Here is a 21,451-nt window from a genome sequence, read left to right as displayed (position 1 = left end):
TAAACCTGCAAAGGCTGGCAAGTCACTGCACTTTGAAAGATAATTATCAACTTCCTGTAAACTTAAAGTGTCCATGAATTCTTTCTTTAATTTTTCAAAGTTGTACCGAAGTTCTGATCATGTTTGAACTTGTCTATCTCACACCTGCCTTTACACCCTAGGCAAATTAATGCATTTGAGGCTTCAATGAAGATTATTGTTTGGTGATAATGGTAGCTTTTGTTGGAAAGCTATACAGGTCTTCCTACCGCAGAGCCCATTAATTTTTCATTCCAGATTTTATTTTGCCTCTGCTTCTATTTTAATTACTCCACCATATTAACTTTCTTCCATCAAGAGCGCTAGGTAATCTAATGTAGGGATTGTCTGCTAATGTTAAAATTAAGCAGATTGCTTTCACTGCTCAGTGATCCAAGGTTCTTGATTAGTCAGGGCATCAAAGGTTATGGGGATAAATCATCCATGGTTGAATAGCAGAGCAGACTCAATGGGCTGAATGGTCTAATCTTCTCCTATGTCTTATGGTTAGGTCACTTCCCCCCCGGGTCCACTCCTCTTTCCCTTTCTCCAAGGGTCCGCTCTCCCCCCCTATTAGATTCCTTCTTCTCCAGCTCTTGGCCTTTCCCACCCACCTGGCTTCACCTATCACCTTCCAGCTAGCCTTCTTCCCCTCCCCCCACCTTTTTATTTTGTTGTCTTCCCCTTTCCTTGTCAGTCCTGAAGAAGAGTCTTGGCCTGAACATTGACTGTTAATTTTACCTAACCTGCTGACTTCCTCCAGCATTTTGTATGTGTTGTAATGGCCCAAGACAACCAGAACCTTATTGTAGGGTTTGGAGGCTTGCATGCCTCAATGACCCAGGGAGCTATATTGGCTAGAGTCAGGGCTTTGTGCTTTGGCTCTTGGTAAGGTCAACCATGCCAAACAGGTCAAAGGGTAGAGGCCAGACTAAGATGTCCACCCATCTTCCAGGTTCAGGGGTCCAGCTCAGGCCCAACCAACAACGCTGACTGATCAAAACACAATTGTTATGGAAACAGCAATGAAGAATCCTTCGATACAGACAGAGATGGAGGACCTTCATTGCTGCCTTAAACGCCAGCAGCATAACAGGCTGTAAGTAAGTAAGTAATGGTTGACCTCATGCTCTGGTTTAAATCCCAAATCCCCGAAATTCCAAATTTCTCACTTAGTGCTGAAGTATGACAATATGTTCCAAAACTACAGAATATCCTAAAGTTCTTCACACTCAGTAAGGGGCTATTGAGTCGTACAGAAGCAGAGGGTAGAAGGACATGAGAATGCAGATTAAATTTTGACTTTGGACTGGTCTTTTCTTGAATTGAGTGATGGAACTATGTCCTAACCAGAGCACAGCCGCAGTCTCATTTGAAATACAACAACATGACACTCAGAGGATTGCTGAGTTGGGTGACCAGGTCTCTGGAACACAGCGGAGTCCATGAACATCTGATTTAAAGGAATGAGGATGCAGTTCTATGCCGATACTTTTATTTAATAAACCAGTTGCACGTAGCTGCACAACTAATATATAGTCCAATATTTCTGCTTGCACTCTTATAGCCATTCCTGATCGGAGAAGGCTCCTACAAAAAAAATTACAGAGATGTGTGACAATTTGACAGCTGAAGATAAAATAGGTTGAAAGTGAAAGTTTGCCAGATAAGACCATAATAAGACATTGAAGCAGAATTAGGCCATTCAGCCCATTGAGTCTGTACCACCATTCCATCATAGCTGATTTATTATCCCTCTCAACTCCATTCTCCTGCCTTCTACCTTTGACCCACTTACTGATCAAGAATCTATCAACCTCCTCTTTAAGAATATTCAATGACTTGCCCTCTACAACCATCTGTGGCAATGAATTCCACAGATTCACTAACCTCCGGCTAAAGGAATTCCTCATCATCTCTGTTCTAAATGGATCTGCCTCAATTCTGAGGCTGTGATCCCTAGTCCTAAATCTCCCATTATAGGAAACATCCTCTCCACATCCACTCTATCTTGGCCTTTCAATATTTGATAGGCTTCAATAAGATTCCCCTCATTCTTCTAAACTCCAGTGAGTACAGGCCCAGAGATAACAAATGCTCATCATACATTCACTTTTTTATTCCTGGAATCGTTCCTGTGAACCTCCTTTGCAACTCTAGCGCACCTTTTCGTAAATAAGGGGCCCAAACACTGCTTACACAACTCTAAATACGGCCTCAGCATTACATCCTTGCTTTTACATTCCAGTTCCCTCAAAATGAAGGCTAATATTGCTTTTGCCTTCCTAACCACCATCTCAAACTGCAAGTTAACCTTTATGGAATCCTGCATGAGGGCTCCCCTTGCACCTCTGATTTTTGCTTTTATCCTCATCTAGAAAATAGTCTACCATTTTATTCCTTCTACCAAAGTTCATGAACATACACTTCCCCACACCATATTCCATCTGCCACTTCTTTGCCCATTGTCCAAATCTGTCTAAGTCCTTCTGTAGCCATTCTGCTTCCTCGATCTACCTATCTTTGTATCATTGCAAACCTGGCCACAAAGCCACCAATTCCATCATCCAAATCATTGACGTATTATGTGAAAAGAATTGGTTCCAACACAGACCCTTGTGGAACACCACTAGTCACCGGCAGCCAACCAGAAAATAAACCCTTTATTTCTACTCTTCGTCTCCTGCCAGTCATCCAGTGTACTATCTATGCTAGTATCTTTCCTGTAATACCACAGGCTTTTATTTTGCTAGCAGTCTCATGTGCTGCATCTTGTCAAAAGCATTCTGAAAATCCAAGTAAACAACATCCACTGACTCTCCTTTGTCTATCCTGCTTGTTACTTCTTCAAAGATTTCCAATAGATTCATCAAGCAAGATTTCCTCTTAAACTTCACCTTAATATTGGACTCCAACATCTTCCCAACCACTGAAGTCTGACTAAGTGACCTATAATTTTGTTTCTTTTGCCTGAGCATGGAAGCCATCTGGAGTAGGCAGTAAAGCTACCAAAATCCTTTAGACTTTCTGGAGTAACAAGTAAATCTGGAGTGGTCCTTATAGGGTTACATTTCTGCTGCTTCTTTTCACAATGCAAATGCAATGCTACAATTCAGGAATATAGATCATGAGGTCCTGGGAAACAGTTGGCTGCTGTTATTACAGCTGTGCAGACTGGCCCAGACTACAAGAGGAATGCATTAGGATTGATTGAAAGGATGCATTACATAAATTAATATAATTAGAACTAATATGATGCTAACAACTCGGTTTCTGCCATTTAGTGACATATCACAGTGAACTTAAGCCTTTTATCAGGCAACATTCATCATTGTGTTTACACAGTGAGAATTTGATAATTCTATTCAAAACACAGCACACCATCAATTACCCAATACATTCATATTTTTATTAAGATTACTCTGTATATCTGTCCATTTTTCATGTTTCAGCACGTTTCCATTTCCCACAGATTCCATTGTAATAATTCTTACGGGGCCCTGGTGAGTTTATAAGACCATAAGACATATGAGCAGAATTAGGCCAATTGCCCTATTGAGTGTGCTCCAACATTTGACCACGGCTGATTTCAAAGTTCAAAGTAAATTTATTATTGAAGTACATATATTGTCACCATATATAACTCTGAAATTTGTTTTCTCATGGCACTCACAGTAAATACAAGAAACGCAATGAAAGACCGCACCCAATAAGGACAAACAACCTCGATGCTAAAGACAATAAACTGTGCAAATACAAAAAGAAAATAAATAAATAAACAATAAATAGCAAGAACTTACGAGTCTTCTCCTGTCTTCTCCATGTAACCTTTGAAGACCTCACGAATCAAGAACCTATTGACCTCTGTGTTAAATATAACCAATGACTTGGCCTGCTCAGCTGTCTGTGGCCGTGAATCCTACAGATGCACCGCCCTCTGGATAAAGGAATTCCTCCTCATCTCTGTTCCAAATGGACATGCTTCTATTCAGAGGCGGTTCCCTCTGGTTCTAGATTCCTCCGCTGTGGGAAACGTACCCTCCACGGCCACTCTATCTAGGTCTTTCAATATTTGGTAGGTTTCAATGAGATCCCCTCTCATTCTTATAAACTCTGGCGAGTACTGGGCCACAGCAATTAAATACTCCGCATTCATTAATCCCTTCATTCCTGGGATAATCCTCATAAATCTCCTCAGGAGTCCCTCCAATGCTAGCACATCCTTTCTTGGAAGTGGTGTTCAAAGCTGCTCATAATACTCCAAATGTGGTCTGGCCATTGCCTCATAACTCTGCACTACATCCTTGCTTTTCTGTTCTCGTCCTGTAGAAATGAACGCTAACATTGCATTTGTCTTCCTTACTGACGACTCACCCTGCAAGTACACCTTCAGGGAATCCTACACTAAGACTCCCAAGTCCCTTTGCAACCCCAATTTCTAAATTCACTCCCTGTTTAGAGAATAGCCTACATCTTTATTCCTTTTACTAAAGTATATGACCTTAGGCTTCTCTACACTGTATTCATCTCCCACCTCTTTGTCTATTCTGCTAATCTGTTTTAAGTCCTTGTACAAACTGCCTGCTGCCTCAGCACTGCCTAGCCCTCCACCTATATTTGTATCATTTGCAAACTTAGCCGCAAAGGGCAGGTGTAGCACTTGTTGTGCTTACAACCTGCCCTTACACTTCCTTCCTCACCACCATTCAGGGCTCCAGACAGTCGTTCCAGGTGAGGTGACACTTCACCTGGAGTTATTTGGTGTGACATACTGTGTACAGTGCTCCCGGTGTGGCCTTCTATATATTGGTGAGACCTGAGGCAGACTGGGAGACCGTTTCACTGAACACCTACACTCTGTCCGCCAGAGAAAGCAGGATCTCCCAGTGGCCACACATTTTAATTTCACGTCCCCATTCCCATTCTGATATGTCTATCCATGGCCTCCTCTACCGTCAAGCTGAAGCCACACTCGGGTTGGAGGAACAACACCTCATATTCCGTCTGGGTAGCCTCTAACCTGATGGCATGAACATTGATTTGTCTAACTTCCGTTAATGCCCCTCCTGCCCTTCTTACCCCATCCCTTATCTATCTATCTATTTATTTATTCACTCCCCCCCATATTTTCCTTGTTCTCTCTCTGTCCTTCTCACAATCACTCCTTGCCTGCCCTCCATCTCTCTCTGGTGCTCCCCTCCCCCTTTCTTTCTCCCTAGGCCTCACGCCCCATGATCCTTTCCCTTCTCCAGCTCTGTATCCTTTTTGCCAGTCAACTTTCCAGCTCCCAGCTTCATCCCTCCCCCTCCTGTCTTCTCCTATCATTTCGGATCTCCCCCTCCCCCTCTCAAATCTCTTACTATCCCTTCTTTCAGTTAGTCCTGACAAAGGGTCTTGACCCGAAACGTCGACTATAATTCTTCCTATAGATGCTGCCTGGCCTGCTGCGTTCCACCAGCATTTTGTGTGTGTTGTTTGAAATTCCAGCATCTGCAGATTTCCTCATGTTTGCACCCCTAATCGGCCCTTAGCTGTCCAAATACTTGTACGTCTAATCTCTCAGAACACCTTCCATTAATTTACCTACTACTGATGTCAGGCTCACCAGCCTGTAATTACCTGGTTTACTTTTGCAGCCTTTTTTAAACATCGGAACAATGTGAGCTACTCTCCAATCCTCTGGCACTGCACCTGTGGCCAAGGACATTTTAAATATTTTTGCCAGGGCCCCTGCAATTTCTACACTAGTCTCTCTCAAGGTCTGAGGAAATATCATGTCAGGCCCGGGGGATTTATCTACCTTTATTCACTGTAAGGCAGCAAGCAGCTCCTCCTCTTTAATCTCTTTATGTTCCATGACAGTACTGCTTGTTTCCCATGTGTGGCATCTTGTCAAAGGGATTTGGGAATGAGGTTCTGCTAGGTTTAAAGTGAATGTGAGAAACATCACCTGGTGATTAAGATGATAAATGACTAGACTTTCTGCTTACTAGGATAGTAGATTATCAGAATTCTGTAAATCAAGGAGCCCCTGGGCATAAATTTCCAGTCTTCGAATGTGTAGGTGTAGCCAAGAAACTGGAGAATTTAAAGTGTCCTGCAGGGAAGAGACTTTAATCAATTAAGGCAATTATTTCAAGATGAGCCATGTTGATGTGAGCTGCTGATTTAGGATCCCATTGCTGATTGAGAACTGGTCTAATGCTTTTCGTCTAGGGACAGTAGCTTGTATTTGGCAGTAGCCATAGAGACAGGAACTCCTTGAGAATCTGTGCTTGGAATGCAGGATACTGTGCAAATTATTCTACTATAGATATACAAAATTACAAGAGGTATAGATAGGGTAAATGCAAGCAGGACTACAACCAGAGGTCATGGGTTAAGGGTGAAAGGTGAAAAGTTTAAAGGGAACTTGAGTGGAAACTTCTTCACTTACAGACTCATGAGAGTGTGAAATGAGCTGCCAGCACAAGTTGTTCATGCAGACGCGATTTCAATGTTTAATAGAAGTTTGATTAGCTACATTAATGGTAAGGATATGGACGGCTATGGTCTAGGTGTAGGTCATTAGGAGTAGGCAGTTTAAATGGTTTGGCATGGACTAGATGGGCTGAAGGGCCTGTTTCTGTGCTGTATTTCTCTAGGACTCTACGTCATGAAGCAGGACACACCCACACTTCTTCCAAGTATTTTACAGAGGGTTTTCTGTCATCTGTAGCCTCAAGGAAGATAATGGATCAATTACAAATGAAATTGAAACAAATAAGAAAATAAAAATAACTCTTTTATTATTATATTATTATATAATTATTATTATTCCAGCCTCTTCCTTTCTAGTCTTGATGAAGGGTCTCAGTCCAAAACATTGACTCTCCATTCGTTTGCATAGATGCTGCCTGACGTAATGAGTTCTTCAGCATTTTGTGAGTGTTATTCCGGATTTCCAGCATCTGCCGAATCGATTATGTTTACAACACTAACCGTTGTAGCTGACAAGTTAAAGATCTGATGAAGAGTCTTGGCCCAAAACTTTGACTGTTTACTCTTTTCCATAGATGCCGCCTGATCTGCTGAGTCCCTCCAGCCTTCCATGGGTGCTGCTGAAGATCTGAAGATCTTCTGCTGCTGAGTGATGCATTTTAAATACAATACTGTTGTTTCTCAGCACTTTTTCACCATTACTTTGGAGGCTTCGGATGACAGCATGAGGACCTGGAATGATCTGATATCATCATCCATTCCTTAACGACAAATAAAAGAGCAGGTCATGATGATTTGCTAGTTGAGCTGTAGCTCATCCTGTGGGAATGGATTGGCCCAACTCTGCTGGTGGTGTATGGCACTATGGAATCAGCTGGCATTATGTCAGAATCCATGAGAAAGGGCATTGTCACTATTTCAAGTGAAGGTGGAGAAGGAAGAAACAATCCATCTTAAAGACTAATGTGCTTTTTGAGATTCTGTCCAAAGTCACAGCTAATTCAGCTGCTGCTGTGGAATTGATGATTCACCTGGATGTGATTTTGGCCAGAAAGAAAATCATTGATATACTCAGGATTATGATAACTAATACTGCTTTACCAATTGGGGTTTGGGAATGGAGCTCAGAGAAATTGGTTGCCACTTCATGACTCAGAAATGCAGTCTTAATTATGGATAGGGAACAGAAAGCTTCCCGATCAAATGCAAAGCTGGGCAGCACTGCATCCTCTTCTCTGTCTTGTCTGAATGTTGTGTCAAGCCTTTTGTCTGGTCTATCAGGAAGGGCGCAAGTCTGAGAAGGATGAAGTTCCCATGCAGCAGAGGCATTAAGATTAACATGTACCAATAAATTGACTGTGTTCTCCTCAGATCCTCTGTTGGTCTGCAGACTAATGACTGTCCCCGAACAGTTCAATCTGACTCCCACAGCCCGAGTGAATCATAGCAAAATCAAGGCAAGATCTGATGGATCACTTTTCCAATTTGCTATCAAGTGCAATTAACTGAAGATGCTGGAGCCAGAACAATGACTTTCACCTGGTAGCACTCATCTACTGTGATAACGCGCTTTGATGGGTTGGTCATGATTAGAATTAAGTCCTGTCTGAGTAAGGTCCTGGACCTGCTGCAACTCGCCTGCTGTCTCAACAGGCCCACAGTGGATGCAATATCACTGGTTTTCCACCTGGCTTTAGAGCACCTGGACAACTGCGAATCAGATGCCAAGCTGCTGTTTATTGAATACACCTTGGCATCAGGGCCAGCATCTCCTCAATACTAATCAATATGATTCCAGTTGGGTCCCTGTTGGCTCCCTCTGCAAATGGGTATTTCACCTCCTTGTCAGCAGGCCACAGTTTGTGTGGATCGTAATTAACATCTCCTTCCTGTCGATAACAACACTGACACACCTCAGCAGACGTGTGCTTAGGCCACTGCTCTACTCATTCTACATTCATGACTGCGTGGCCAGACGCAGCTCAAATGCCACCTATAAATTCACCAACGGCAGAATGTCAGATAGCAATGGGGAGGCAAACCGGAGCTCGATAGATCTGTTGGTTGAGTGGCATTGCAACTACAACCTCAGATTGTGGACTTCCGGAAGGGGAAGATGCCCCAACCCTCATTGAAGGCTCAGTGGTGGAAAGGGTGAGAAGCTTCAAGTCTCTGGGCATCAATATCTCAGAGGATCTGCCCTGGGCCCAACACATTGATGCCATTGTGATAAGGCATGCCAGTGCCTATACTGAACTAGGAGCTTGAGGAGATTTGATATGTCACCTGTCACGTACCCCGTGACGGGTTAAGGAACCAGCAGAAATGGAAAACACATTGGAGTCTGGTATTGCTATTAACTAGTAATGTTTATTAGTAACTACACAATACAGTAATATAAATGCAGATATATCAAACAGGTTAGCAATTATATATATATACATACACCCATAAGTGTGGAAATAGGAACAAGACTAGGCTCTTTCAAACCTGGGGGTGGATGGATGTAGTCTTACGATGATGAAGAGAGTTCAGTTCAGTTCGAGGTAGTTACTTGGGTAGTGTTGGAGAGAGAGAGAGGTGAGAGGTGGACTGATGCCGTCGATCTTCCTGTTGTCTACCGAAATCTTGTTGAAGTCACCGACTGTGACCATAACACATACGACTGTTCTTCAGTGATGGAATTATCACCCAGGCGAGGGTGGACACACAAATAATTGCCCACCGGTCGCACCTTTTCACACTGTGAGCCACTGATCGATCCTCCGAAACCCCACCTTCCTGTGGGTGCAACAAAGCTGGTTCAGTGTCTGCACTGTGTGTCTGTCTGCGTCCCAGCGGACCTGGCCTTTTATCTCCACATGCTGGGCCCAGCTGTCCGTCAACCTGCTCCGCCCTCCTTTCTCTGTAAGAACTTTACAAGCAGGCAAGTGTCCTTGTGGAAAGGTAAACAACTTGTAGCGAAACCATAACATCAATCTTCCGAGCAGTCTTTGTCTCTCCCTCTCTCTCTGTAACAGCTCAAACAGTGTCCAAAAGCCAGTCTCATTCTCCCGACATTTTAAAGTGATAGTTCACAGAAAATATGAACCTTAGGGGTACATAACACTAACAAACTCCTACAAATATATGCTGGAGAGCGTTCTTACAGGTTGCATCACTGCCTGGCATGGAGGCTCCAAATTCGAGGATCAAACAAGGCTCTGGAGGGCTGTAGACTCACCATGGGCACAACCCTCCCTCCATCAAGGGCACATTTGAAAGGTAGTGCCTCAGTAGGCAGCATCTGTCATGAAGGACTCTCACTGCATGGAACAAGCTTTCTTATTACTGCTATTGGGGAGAAGGGAGGAGGGACAGGAGCCTGAAGATCTATGCTCAATGTTTTAAATAAAGCTTCTTCCCCTCCACCTTCAGATTTCTGAAATGTCCATGAATGCATGAACATTACCTCACTATCCCCATTTTGCATTATTTCTTTATTTATTTGTTGCTTACAGTAATTTTCTATGTCATGCACTGTAGTGCTGGCATAGTTTCAGTGATCATCAGCCTGATTCTGTATTGCCAAAGGTAATAGAGTAGTTTGGATTATGGGAGTGGTGTTCCGTCTTCAGTGTGGAAAGGACCCGGTCTGAAAGTATGAGTTGCTCTGTATGTTGCTGTGTGTAGTGTAGCTGGTGGCTCCCACTCCCTGCCTGGGCTGTGGCGGTCTCTCATGCTGTTACCCACTTTATCCAGAGGCTCAAACACAAATATCACTTTCCGCTGAGGTTCCGTCTGCCCTCACTGTTGTGAAGAATGCTGTGGCATTCGTTCTGTTCCTCATGGAAAGCTTAGCACTGAACACCACTGACTACCAGTTAACCAGACAAAGTTCTGCAGGGAGTGTCTTCAAAGTTTCAGCAAAAAGGGAAATGCTAGATCCTAAGCAACCTACACAGAGTGCTGGAGGAACTCACAGTCAATGTTTCAGGCCAAGACCTTCCATCACAACTGAGAAGCCAGGAGGAAGATGCCTGAATAAAAAGGTGGGGGGGGGGGGTGGAGAGGAAAGAGACTAGCTGGAGGGTGATAGGTGAAGCCAGGGGGAAAGGTCAAGGGCTGGAGAAGACAGAAGAGAGTAGACAATAGGGGAAAGGGAAGGAGGGAAGTAATAGGCAGGTGAGAAGAAGTGAAAGGTCAGGGTGGGGTATAGAGGAAGGGTGGTGAGGGAAATTTGTTCACCGGAAGGAGAAATTGATATTCATGTCAGTAGATTGGAGGTACCCAGATGGAATATAAAGTATTGCTTCTCCTCCCTGAGGGTGGCTTCATCTTGGCACAAAAACAGGAATGTGAATCGGAATTAAAATATTTGGCCACTGGGAAGTCCGGCTTGTGGCAGATGGTGCGGAGGTGCTTGACAATTTGCAACGGGTCTCACCAATATACAGGAGGCCACGTTGGGAGCACTGGGCACAATAGACAACCTCAACAGATTCACAGGTGGCATTGCCTCATCTGGAAGGGCTGTTTGGTGCCCTGAATGGAGGTGGAGGTTTATAGGCAGATGTGGCACTTAGGCCACTTACAGTGATAAATGCTTGAAGGAAGATTAGTGGGGAGGGACAGATGGACAAGGAAATTATGGAGGAAGTGATCCCTGTGGAAAGAGGGGGGTGGGGGGTAAAGATATGTTTTGTGCTAGGATCCCTTCGGTGATGGTGAAATTTGAGGAGGATATATTGAATGTGGAGGCTGATGGAGTGGTAGGTAAGGACAAGAGGGACTTTATCACTATTATGGTGGGGTGGGAAGATAGGGTGAGCGCAGATGTACAGGAAATGAAGGAGATGCGGGTGAGGGAAGCATCAATAGTAGAGGGAGGGAAACCCCATTCCTTCAAGAAAGGGAACATCTCTGATGTTCTGGAAAGGAAAGGCCACATCCTGGGAACAGATGCAGTGGAGGCAAAGAAACTAAGTAAAGTGAAAAGTATTTTTACAGGAGATAGGTAGGAAAAGGTATGGTTGAGATAACCATGGGAATCTGTAGTTTTCTAAAAGATGTTAGTTGACAGTTTATCTCCAGAGATGGAGACATAGAAATCAAGATAGGGGAGGGAGGTGTCACTGATGGAACAAGTGACTTTAGGGGTAGGGTGGAAGTTGGAAGCAAAATTGATAAAATTGACAAGCTCAACATGGCTGCATAATGCAGCACCAAAGCAGTTGTCAATACAGCAAAGGAAGAGTTGGTAGATCCTGTCAAATGGTTCTCTGGGAAGGATGTCAAAGCACCAAGATCTTGCTTCGCTGGTGGTGTGAAGATACTTACTACACATCTGGAGTCTCATTACTATTGAGTTGGCAACAGTGGGGGTGAAACCATTAACCATCTCCTTCTGGATTGTGAATTTGCCATGAGGACCTGGAAAAAGATATAGTAACAATTTGTAACATTTAGGAGCCACGTTTCTATTCTCTATTTGCATTGTATTCTGTGTCGCACATTTATTATGATTATTGTGGTAACTAGTCACATGAGCGTGGTAAAAGTGAAGGGAATAAGTCTCATGTTTGTATTTTTATTGTGGCAATCTGTGGTTGGGGACCCATGGATGTCTTTTGTTGACTGTTAAATTACTCTTAACCTATACTTGGGCACACTTAAGTTTCATCACTTCAAGACTAAGTTTGCCAATTGCAAATAAAGGATCAAATTTATATCTTCGACCTTTGGAGCGATCATTATTGGAGCACAGGGCGCTTCATGAAAGAATAACAAATCAGTGGGGTCGCCAGCAGCGGCAATTTGGCATGGTTAGAGTTGGCTGCTATACAAAGGTTCCTCTGAATCACCCTACAGCCTGTTCCCAAAGACACACTGACACTAACACAAACAGCTGCCTGGGGTGTACTGAACCTTCTTCCAGTTGCCGTGTGAAATGCCACCATTTAAGGCCTTGCTGTGATGCACATTGAGGGACTGAGGGGCTGGAACCCCTTAGGATAACCCTCCCCCTGTTTTCAAACCTAGGGAGTATAGATTTGGAGAAAGTTTAAAGATTTTTGATTCGATTAGTCAAAATCTGATTGAATGAAGAAGGAACTAAGAAAACTGATGAAGGTAAGGTGGTGGGTGTGCTCTACATGGACTTCAGCAAGGCGTTTGACAAGGTAGCACAGGGTCCAGAAGGCTAAAGCACATGGGACCCAAGGTGCACTGGCAAACTGGGTCCAAAGCTGGCTTGATGATAGGGGGCAGCGAGTGGTAATGAAGACTTGCTTTTCTGATTGGAAGTCTCTGATTAGTGATATACTGGCCGGACTGGTGTTGTAACTTCTGTTATTTTGGATGAGAATGTAGGTGGTATGATTAGTAACTTTGCTGAATACACAACACTGGTGGGTGGAGTTGTAGACAGAGAGGCAGGTTGTCTAAGGATTAAAGAATGCAGAATGAATTCCAAGAGTTACCGAGGAAGTGCAGTGCAGGCAGACAGCAAGGAGCAAGCCCATAATGAGACGATTGTGAAGTCCAGAGTCCACCTTATCGTACTTGGGGACTGTTTAATAGTCTTATACCAGTCATATAGAAGCTGTCCTTGTGCTTGGTGTTTTCAGGCTTTTGGATCTTCTGCCCAATGTGAGGAAGGTGAGAAGGGAATCATAGAATCATAGAAGTCTTCAGCACATTACAGGCCCTTCGGCCCATAATGTTGTACTGACCATGTAACCTACTCTAGAAACTGCCTAGAATTTTCCTACCGCATAGCCCTCTATTTTCCTTGTACCTATCTAATAGTCTCTTAAAAGACCCAATGGTATCTGCCTCCGCCACCTTCGCTGGCAGTGCATTCCACACACCCACCATTCTCTGTGTGATACCCACCATTACCCCTGACATCCCCTTGTACCTATGTACAAGCACCTTAAATCTATGCCCCTCATATTAGCTATTTCAGCCCTGGGAAAAAGCCTCTGGCTATCCACACGATCAATGCCTCTCATCATCCTATACTTCTCTATCTGGTCACCCCTCATCCTCCATCACTCTAAGGAGAAAAGGACAAGTTCACTCAACCTATTCTCATAAGGCATGCTCTCCAATCCAGGCAACATCCTTGTAAACCTCCTCTGCACTCTCCCTATAGAATGTCCAGGGTGGTTGGGCTCTTTGATTATGTTGGCTGGTTTTACTGAGGGATCAAGAAATGTAGATATAGTCCATGGAGGGGAGGCCGATTTCCCTGATGTGCTGTGATCATACCTCTCTGCAGTTTTCTAGCAGACTATTCGAAAAGGAGATCCCAGGATAGTACCATGAACTTCAAATCTTCTTGCCAGGATCATGTGGAAGCCCAGTGAGAACAACAGAAATGCACTCGCTCTCACACTAACACTGTCTTACCCTGACGAACACACCTTGCCCCATCTGTGATGAAATATGTGGGTCCCACATTTCTTTCATCAGCTGTCCCAGAACTGGAAGAGAAGCAAGTAATCCTCAACCCCAAGGTGAAGTCTAAAAGAAAAAGTAAGGATAGATTTTAACAACGAGAATGAAGAGAGGCAATAAAACATCGTATGATATCTGACACAGTAGCGCAGTTGTTAGTGTCAGAGTCTGTGACCCAGGATCAATGCCGCTGTTGTCTGTAAGGACTTTGTACGCTCTCCCTGTGCCTGCGTGGCTTTCCTCTGGGTGCTCTGGTTTCCCCCTTCATTCCAAAGATGTAGGGATTAGTATATTAGTTGGTCACACAGGTGTAAGTAGATGGCTCAGGCTTGCTGGCCAGAAGAGCCTGGTCCTATGGTTTATCTCCAATTAAGTAAAAGAAACAAAGATACAGAGACATGAGGATGGGAGCGAGTGAGTGAGGTGTATTCATAAGTGGCTTTTTCTAAAAAAGTATGCTCCTAGTCTTTACTAATAAAGTACAAATTCAAGGTAGTTACACTAATATTTTCTAAAACTCTGGTTAGGCCTCAGGTGGAATCTGGTGCTGTTCAGTTCTATATCTTAGCAAAGAGGCTAAGCCTTGTTGAAGCTGTAGAATATGATTACAGGGAGAGTTCCAGGGACAAAGGATCTGTGCTGTGAGTTATTTTGAGAAATGGAATGCTGAGATCAGAAAAAAAATTAAGCACATGTGATAGAGATAGTCAGAGTCAAGAATCTGTTTGATGGGATAAGAATGTTGACTGTTTACTCTTTTCCCTTGATGCTGCCTGAGGTGCTGAGTTCCTTCAGCATTCTGGGTGTGTTGGTTTGAATTTCCAGCATCTGCAGAATCTCTTGTGTGTCTCAGTAACAAGAACATAGAACATAGAAGAGTACAGCACAGGAACAGGCCATTCGGCCCACAATGTTGTGCTGAACCAGATAAAAAGCAAATCAAAAACACCCAAACACTAATCCCTCCTACCTACACAATATCCATATCCCTCCATCTTTCTCACATCCATGTGCCTATCTAAACGGCTCTTAAAAGCCTCTAATGTATTTACCTCTCCCACCGTACCAGTCAGCGCATTCCAGGCACCCATGACTCTCTGAGTAAAAAACTTACCCCTCACATTCCCTTTGAACCCACCCCCTCTCACCTTCAATGCATGTCCTTTGGTATTAAGACATTGCAACCTGAGAAACAGATACTCCCTGTCCACTCTTTCTATGCCTCTCATAATCTTATAAACCTCTTTCAGATCTCCCCTCAGCCTCTGACACTCCAGAGGAAACAACTCAAGTTTATCCACCCTCTCGTGATAACACATGCCCTCCAAACTAGGCAGCATCCTGGTAAGCCTCCTCTGCACCCTCTCCAAAGCCTCAGCGTCCTTCCTATAGCGGGGTGACCAGAACTGTACGCAATTCTCCTGATGTGGCCTGGCCAGAGCTTTATAAAGTTGCAACATAACCTCTTGACAATGAGTTGAGGTGAATCTAGAGCAGATGAAGAAGCAAATTTTAATTGGATGATTTGTTACGATCAGGCATGATGGTGGAAGCTAATTATATAGTAACTCTCAAGAAACAAGAAGGAGATATTATAGAACCGTGAGGGATAAGGGCAGAGTCATTAACTGAGTAGCTCTTCCCACAGACATCATCAGCACAATAGCCTCCTATACTCCATTATCCCATGATTTAAAGTCTTTTGTTTGACATGGATTATGGGTTTCTGAAGGCGTGTATTATGTCTAAAAGATCTTATCACATGTGTAGTTGTTTTCTTGCATGAATATCACATAAAAGAGGAACCATGTTATTGAATGTTAGAGTGCTGTGATCAGAGGCAAATTATTACCGAGAAGACTGATGCAAGAACATGATCTTTTAGGTTTGGAGTGCCAGACCTGAGCACTTAGAGATCCATAGAAGAGGAAATAAAGATATGAATTTGCTGTGCTAAACAGGTGAAGCTTTTGTCAAAGGAATATCTGTAGTTTAATCCCAGTGAAATAGGTGCCTTCCCATGCACGTAAAATATAGATGTCTACCCATGCTGACCCATGTCTACCCATCCACCTCTCTTTACCCTCGCTGTGGTAATTTGTGTCCTGTGAATGGGTGGGAGTCTCTTTGTATACGCTCTCTGAAATTGGACATAACAAACCCATTAATCGACAGTTTGTTAGTTCAGTTTCAGAACTGTCATTTGACATAAAATTTATCTTGATTGCCTTCCAGTTTACAAAATTTAATTCAGGCTAATTCTGCATTGCACACGGATTTCAGACCAATTGGTTGTGCTTTAGAATCATAGAGCCATCGAGTACTACAGCTCAGTCTGTACCAACCTCTTTTTTTTGGTTAGTCCCATCTGTCTGCATCCAGACCAGAGCCCTCCATACCACTCTCATCAATGTGGCTCTGTAATTTATCTTAAAAGATGCAATCAAACCTGCATTCCCCACATTTTCTGGCAGTTCGTTCCACACTCACACAACCCTCTGAATGAAGAAATTCCCCTCAGGTTCCCCTTAAATATTTCACCTTTCTCCCTAAACCCATGACCTCTAGTCCTAGTCTCACCCAACCACAAGGGAAGAAGCCTGTCTATACCCCTCTATCTTCCTTCATTCTCCTAAGCTCCTGAGAATAAAGTCCAACCTTTCCCCTATACGTCCTGGCAATGTCTTTGTAAATTTTCTCTGCGCTGTTTCAAGCGTATTGATCATTTTCCTGTAAAAAGCTTCAGATTTGGATTTATTTTCATACTCAAATTCATTTATTTACCACATGTACATCGAAACATACAGTAGAATGTGTCATTTGTGTTAACAACCAACACAACCTTAAATGTCACACACAAGAAAGTCTGCAGAGGCAGAAGATGCCGCGCACCACACACAAAATTCTGGAGAAGCTCAGCAGATCAGGCAGCATCAATGGGAATGAATAAACAGTCGGCGTTTTGGGCCGAGACCCTTCTTCGGGACTGAGAAGGAAGGGGAGGAGATGCCAGAATAAAAAGGTGGTGGGGAGGGGCAACTTGCAATTGCCACCACACTTTCCGGTGCCAGCATAAAAAGCCCACAATGTTCAGCAGAACAGCAGCAACTAAACCACAACAGCAAAACAAGCCCCTTTCTTCCCTCCCATCCACCCACCCACACACATGCACACGCACACACTCACACACACATTCCTCCAATCCCAGTACAGGCCAAGCCTTCAGTCTGCTTTGGAGTGGCAGACTTACAGACACCAGCCTCCGACTTCCCCAGTGGACTCGTAGACTCACAGACCCGGGTCTTTTGCCATTGGACCTCAGCTTCCAGATTTCCGATTAACCTTCAGGCTTCTACTTCCGTTTCACCTCAAGACAGTGAACTCCAGGCCTCGAACTCGAGACTCGCCAATGATGAGACGCTGAACTCCAAGCTTCAAAATCCTGGCTGGCCACCACCCATATCTCGGGGGTCACTGGCTCTCATCCACCTGCCTGCATAGACCTCTGATCCTGCAAATCCCATGGGGAATTTGCTGACTGGGAGCAGGATCACCAGCCCTCGTCTACAAGGGTCTTCCTCCACAGCTTCTGTCCACAGATATCCTTCAGCCATGTGCTGGCCTTCTGTCGCGAAGCCTGGAGTGAAAGCCACTCCCTGGTACAATGACCACTAACCAACTGACTGGTATGTCTTTGCACTGTGGGAGCAAGGTGAAGCACACAGAAGAAACCTACGCAGCCACAGGGAGAACATGCAAACTCCTTACATTCGGTGCTAGAATTGAATTCCAAACTCCCAACTGCCCCGAACATTAATTCTGTTTTGAGTTAGGGCATATTCTGAAGTAATAGTATATAGCATCAACTTGTCATGGTGGAGAAGGTTGTGTGGCCCTGAGATCCCGAGAGCGATGCCGTCTGGAGCTATGCTCCTGGTAGGGTCACCCATGCTGGTAAGGTCGAGGGTGAGGTCCCTGATAAAGAACAATCCAACCAAGACCTCAACGGTAGAACAGGCAGACAAAGTTACTTCGAACTCAGTGGCTGTGAAGGCAAATGAAGACTGCAATAAATCCATCAGCTGCAATCGTCATGGTTTCCGATGGAATCAGTTAGTTGATTTGTGAAGTATCGTGTGCTTCTTGGAGTGCAACATCAAGTACACATTAAACAAATACACGCACAGGCGTCTTCACTCTGTGGAAATGGAACGAAGACATCATTCTCGACCTGAAGGGATAGCCACGATGAGTATTTAGCGAATATTAATTTCAACAGCAACTCATCTTCAGATCTGAATGTGGATTGCAGATTGAAGTTAAAGTGCAGCTCTGAACAATGGACTTCTGCTGCAAGCTGGGAAGCACCCATTGACCCGAGATGTCTGCATATGCATGAAAGCAGTTAGAGAGGCAATGGTGATTAACATTCTATCTATGGTGTCTGGAGTTGGTGTGAAGATTTAGATGTTTGTAGATCATACTAACGTAAATGAAGCTTTGTCAACCCAAAGTATTGAAGTAAGTGATGTCTTGGGTAGTATGAGAGTGTGGCTTATTTGCCAGTTGAAAGCCACTTCCACCATGTCAATGGTTGATTGGCCAGCTTGAAGCTGTAGCAGCTCTTCCCATTGGTTGCCTTGTGTGCCACAGTCTGTTGCCTGGTTTCAAACACCCTGGGTATAAAGGATAACACTTGCAAGAGGTTCACTCTCTTTCCCTTTGTCTTCAGCGCATGCAAGGCAGAGCCTCTGGAAGGTATGCTCCACGTGCGCTTTTAACTAAGTATCTTTTTGTTGGATATTTAGTTTTGTAGTTTGGGGAACATAAATGGTTTGTCAATTTTGTAAATAAGTGATTAATATGGTTACTAGTAGTTTTTTTTTCCTGTTTTCTGTCTCACTCATCAAACCTGCGAACCTGCTTCTATGTTACACCTTGTAACCATTAAAACTACTGAGTTACCATTGATCTCTGGGGTACAAAAGTGTGATGTACTTTGAGTTCAGGGGGCCTCTTCTTCCAAGAGGGTCCCCGTTATGATTCCTGCATGCTTGGCTGAACAAAGACTTTGAAATGCAGCCGCTTCAGTGTCTCTCCAGTGACATTGCTCACCGTCACAACAGTACTAACCTCTACACAGCCATGATCCTTCTTTGATTGTTTTCGCCCCACCTCTTATGGTTGTGCCTTCAGCTATCTAGTCATCTTGAACATCATACCAAATGAGCCTACATAAGTATTTCATTAATTGCTTACGTTTTGTCTGTCTACAAAGCTATCCTGACACACAGCTTCACAATTAGTTGGCTTAAGCTGCTTCACAGAGCCACAGAAACCATGCAGGAGAATATTTTCAGCTATGAGTTTAAGATTGTGTAATCCTGCACCCAGTTGGTCTTCAGACAGGAAATTGGATGTGCCAGTTTGGAGATTGCTCAGGGCAAGCTATCTATTCTACTTTGGAGAGTATGTGTAATGCTTCTCCAAGGTAGCCAGACAGACAATTGACGTGGTTAAAATGGTACCTCAAGTGCATTCAGCAACTAGTTGAGGCTCAGAACATGAGCAGGGAGAAGCTGGCATGGTTAGTCCACAGCTTAAGCTCTACACACAAAGGAAAAGAAGTGATTGCATTAGATCAGGTGCAGAGGAAATGCACACAGCTACTCCTAGAAGAAAAGTTGTGGCTATGCAGAGCCAGGGCTATTTGTTTTGAAGTGGGTGAGATTGAAGAGAAATCTTAATTGAGCCACACAAAAATACTAAAGGGTCCTGGAATCAGATTCATAAAATAATATGTATTCCCAGGAAGGATTTTTAAAGTAGTATGTTCAGGAGCAATGAGGGAAAATGTTTTTCTTCATCAGATGGTAACAGTGTGGAATTCATTGCCTGAAAGTGTGGGAAAGGCAGGAACCATTAAAATACATTCAAATAATTCTTGAATGAGTGCTGGAAGAGGTGTGACATACAGATCTATGGGCTGCAGAATCAGTTTTAATGTCACTGGCATGTGCTGTGAAATTTGTCGTCTTTGTGGCAGCAGTACAATGCAATACATAACAGTGTCAAAAAACCTGAATTATAGCAAATAAATATGTATATATACATATATGAAATAGTTAAGTCTAAAAAATGCACAAACAAAAATTAAAAAAAGTAGTGAGGTGGTGTTCAATGTCCATTCAGAAATTGGATGGCAGAGGGGAAGAATCTGTTCCTGAATCGCTGAGGGTGTGCCTCCAGGCTTCTGTACCTCCTTCCTGACAGTGACGGTGAGAACAGGGTATGATGGGGATCCCTAAGGATGGATGCCACTTTTCCTAGGCATTGTTCCTTGGATACTACAGAGCTGAAAGATAGAATAAGACTGGATCACTCTTTTTTTTATAAGCATGGTTACATTGAACCGAATGGCCCTCACGGTCATTTATGTTCATTTCATCAGCTGATGCCCTGAAAAGGAAAGAGTTAAAGCCTATTTTTTGATAGGTTAATTGGCCATTATAAATTGTCCTGTAATGAGGTTAGGGTTAATTGGGTGTGTCAGGAGTTGCTGGGACAGTGTGGCTCGAAGGGCCAGAGGACCTACTCCCTCTGTATCGCTCAGTAGATCAATAAATAAAGGTGTCACCACAATTGCAAACTTCAGAGTGCTGGGTGTTGTTGTGCTTTGAATGGAAGTTGCATTAGATTACAGCATGATTGGCACTTTTTCAAATGTTTGCTTAGTATTGATCAATGCTTTTGCTGTTATTTTGCAACATTCAATCAAACAGAATTGCAGAATATCTTAAAGGATTTGAAAATTGATTTGGCTCTGTCTGGACTCATCATTTGTGATGTTCCCATGCCTGAAGTAACCTTATATGGTTGCGAGGTTACCTTCTGATCCCAAAGTTGAAAGTGAAATGCTAGTGGGGCCTCAGTGGTACCAAGGTGTCAGTCGGCCTGCTGTACATTTTGTTAGTTTTAACAGATGGCAAGGCAAAGCCATTCTCCTGTCAAAATCGGAGAGGCTTTGTAAGAGTTTAACAGTTAAGTATTCCAAAATGATTAAAATTGTTTTAAGTTTCTAAGAAATGTTAGAAGTTAAAAATGGAAGCTGAAATTTATCCAAATTTATAACTATCCAAATTTATTAAAAAAATATTGTTCTTTCTTTCTCTTCTAGTTGTGAATCTATTGAAGTAAGATAGGGTTTGGGTCTTAGTCTGACATTACATCAGTGTATGGTCACAGAGGCAAGTACTCACAAGGTGCAGGCCTAGTTTGGACTCTATAATGACTCCAGAATGGAGCCGAGTGGACGACACACTGTACTTAGCTTGTTTTGGACTTGCGGTGGGAGTCGCATGTTCTTCAGGAAGTATTTACTTGAATGGCTGAAAGCAAGTAGTTCTTCTACATCTATTGTTAACAGCTACCCAAAAAGTCTGCAATTTTAACACTCCTGCCAGAGTACTGGTTAGTCTGTTTCTTGCTTCTCTGGTCAAAGTTCAGTTTG

The sequence above is a fragment of the Hypanus sabinus genome, chromosome 16 (genome assembly GCF_030144855.1).
Source record: "Hypanus sabinus isolate sHypSab1 chromosome 16, sHypSab1.hap1, whole genome shotgun sequence".
Classification (NCBI taxonomy): Eukaryota; Metazoa; Chordata; class Chondrichthyes; order Myliobatiformes; family Dasyatidae; genus Hypanus; species Hypanus sabinus.
Note: the sequence above shows the minus strand (reverse complement) of the source record.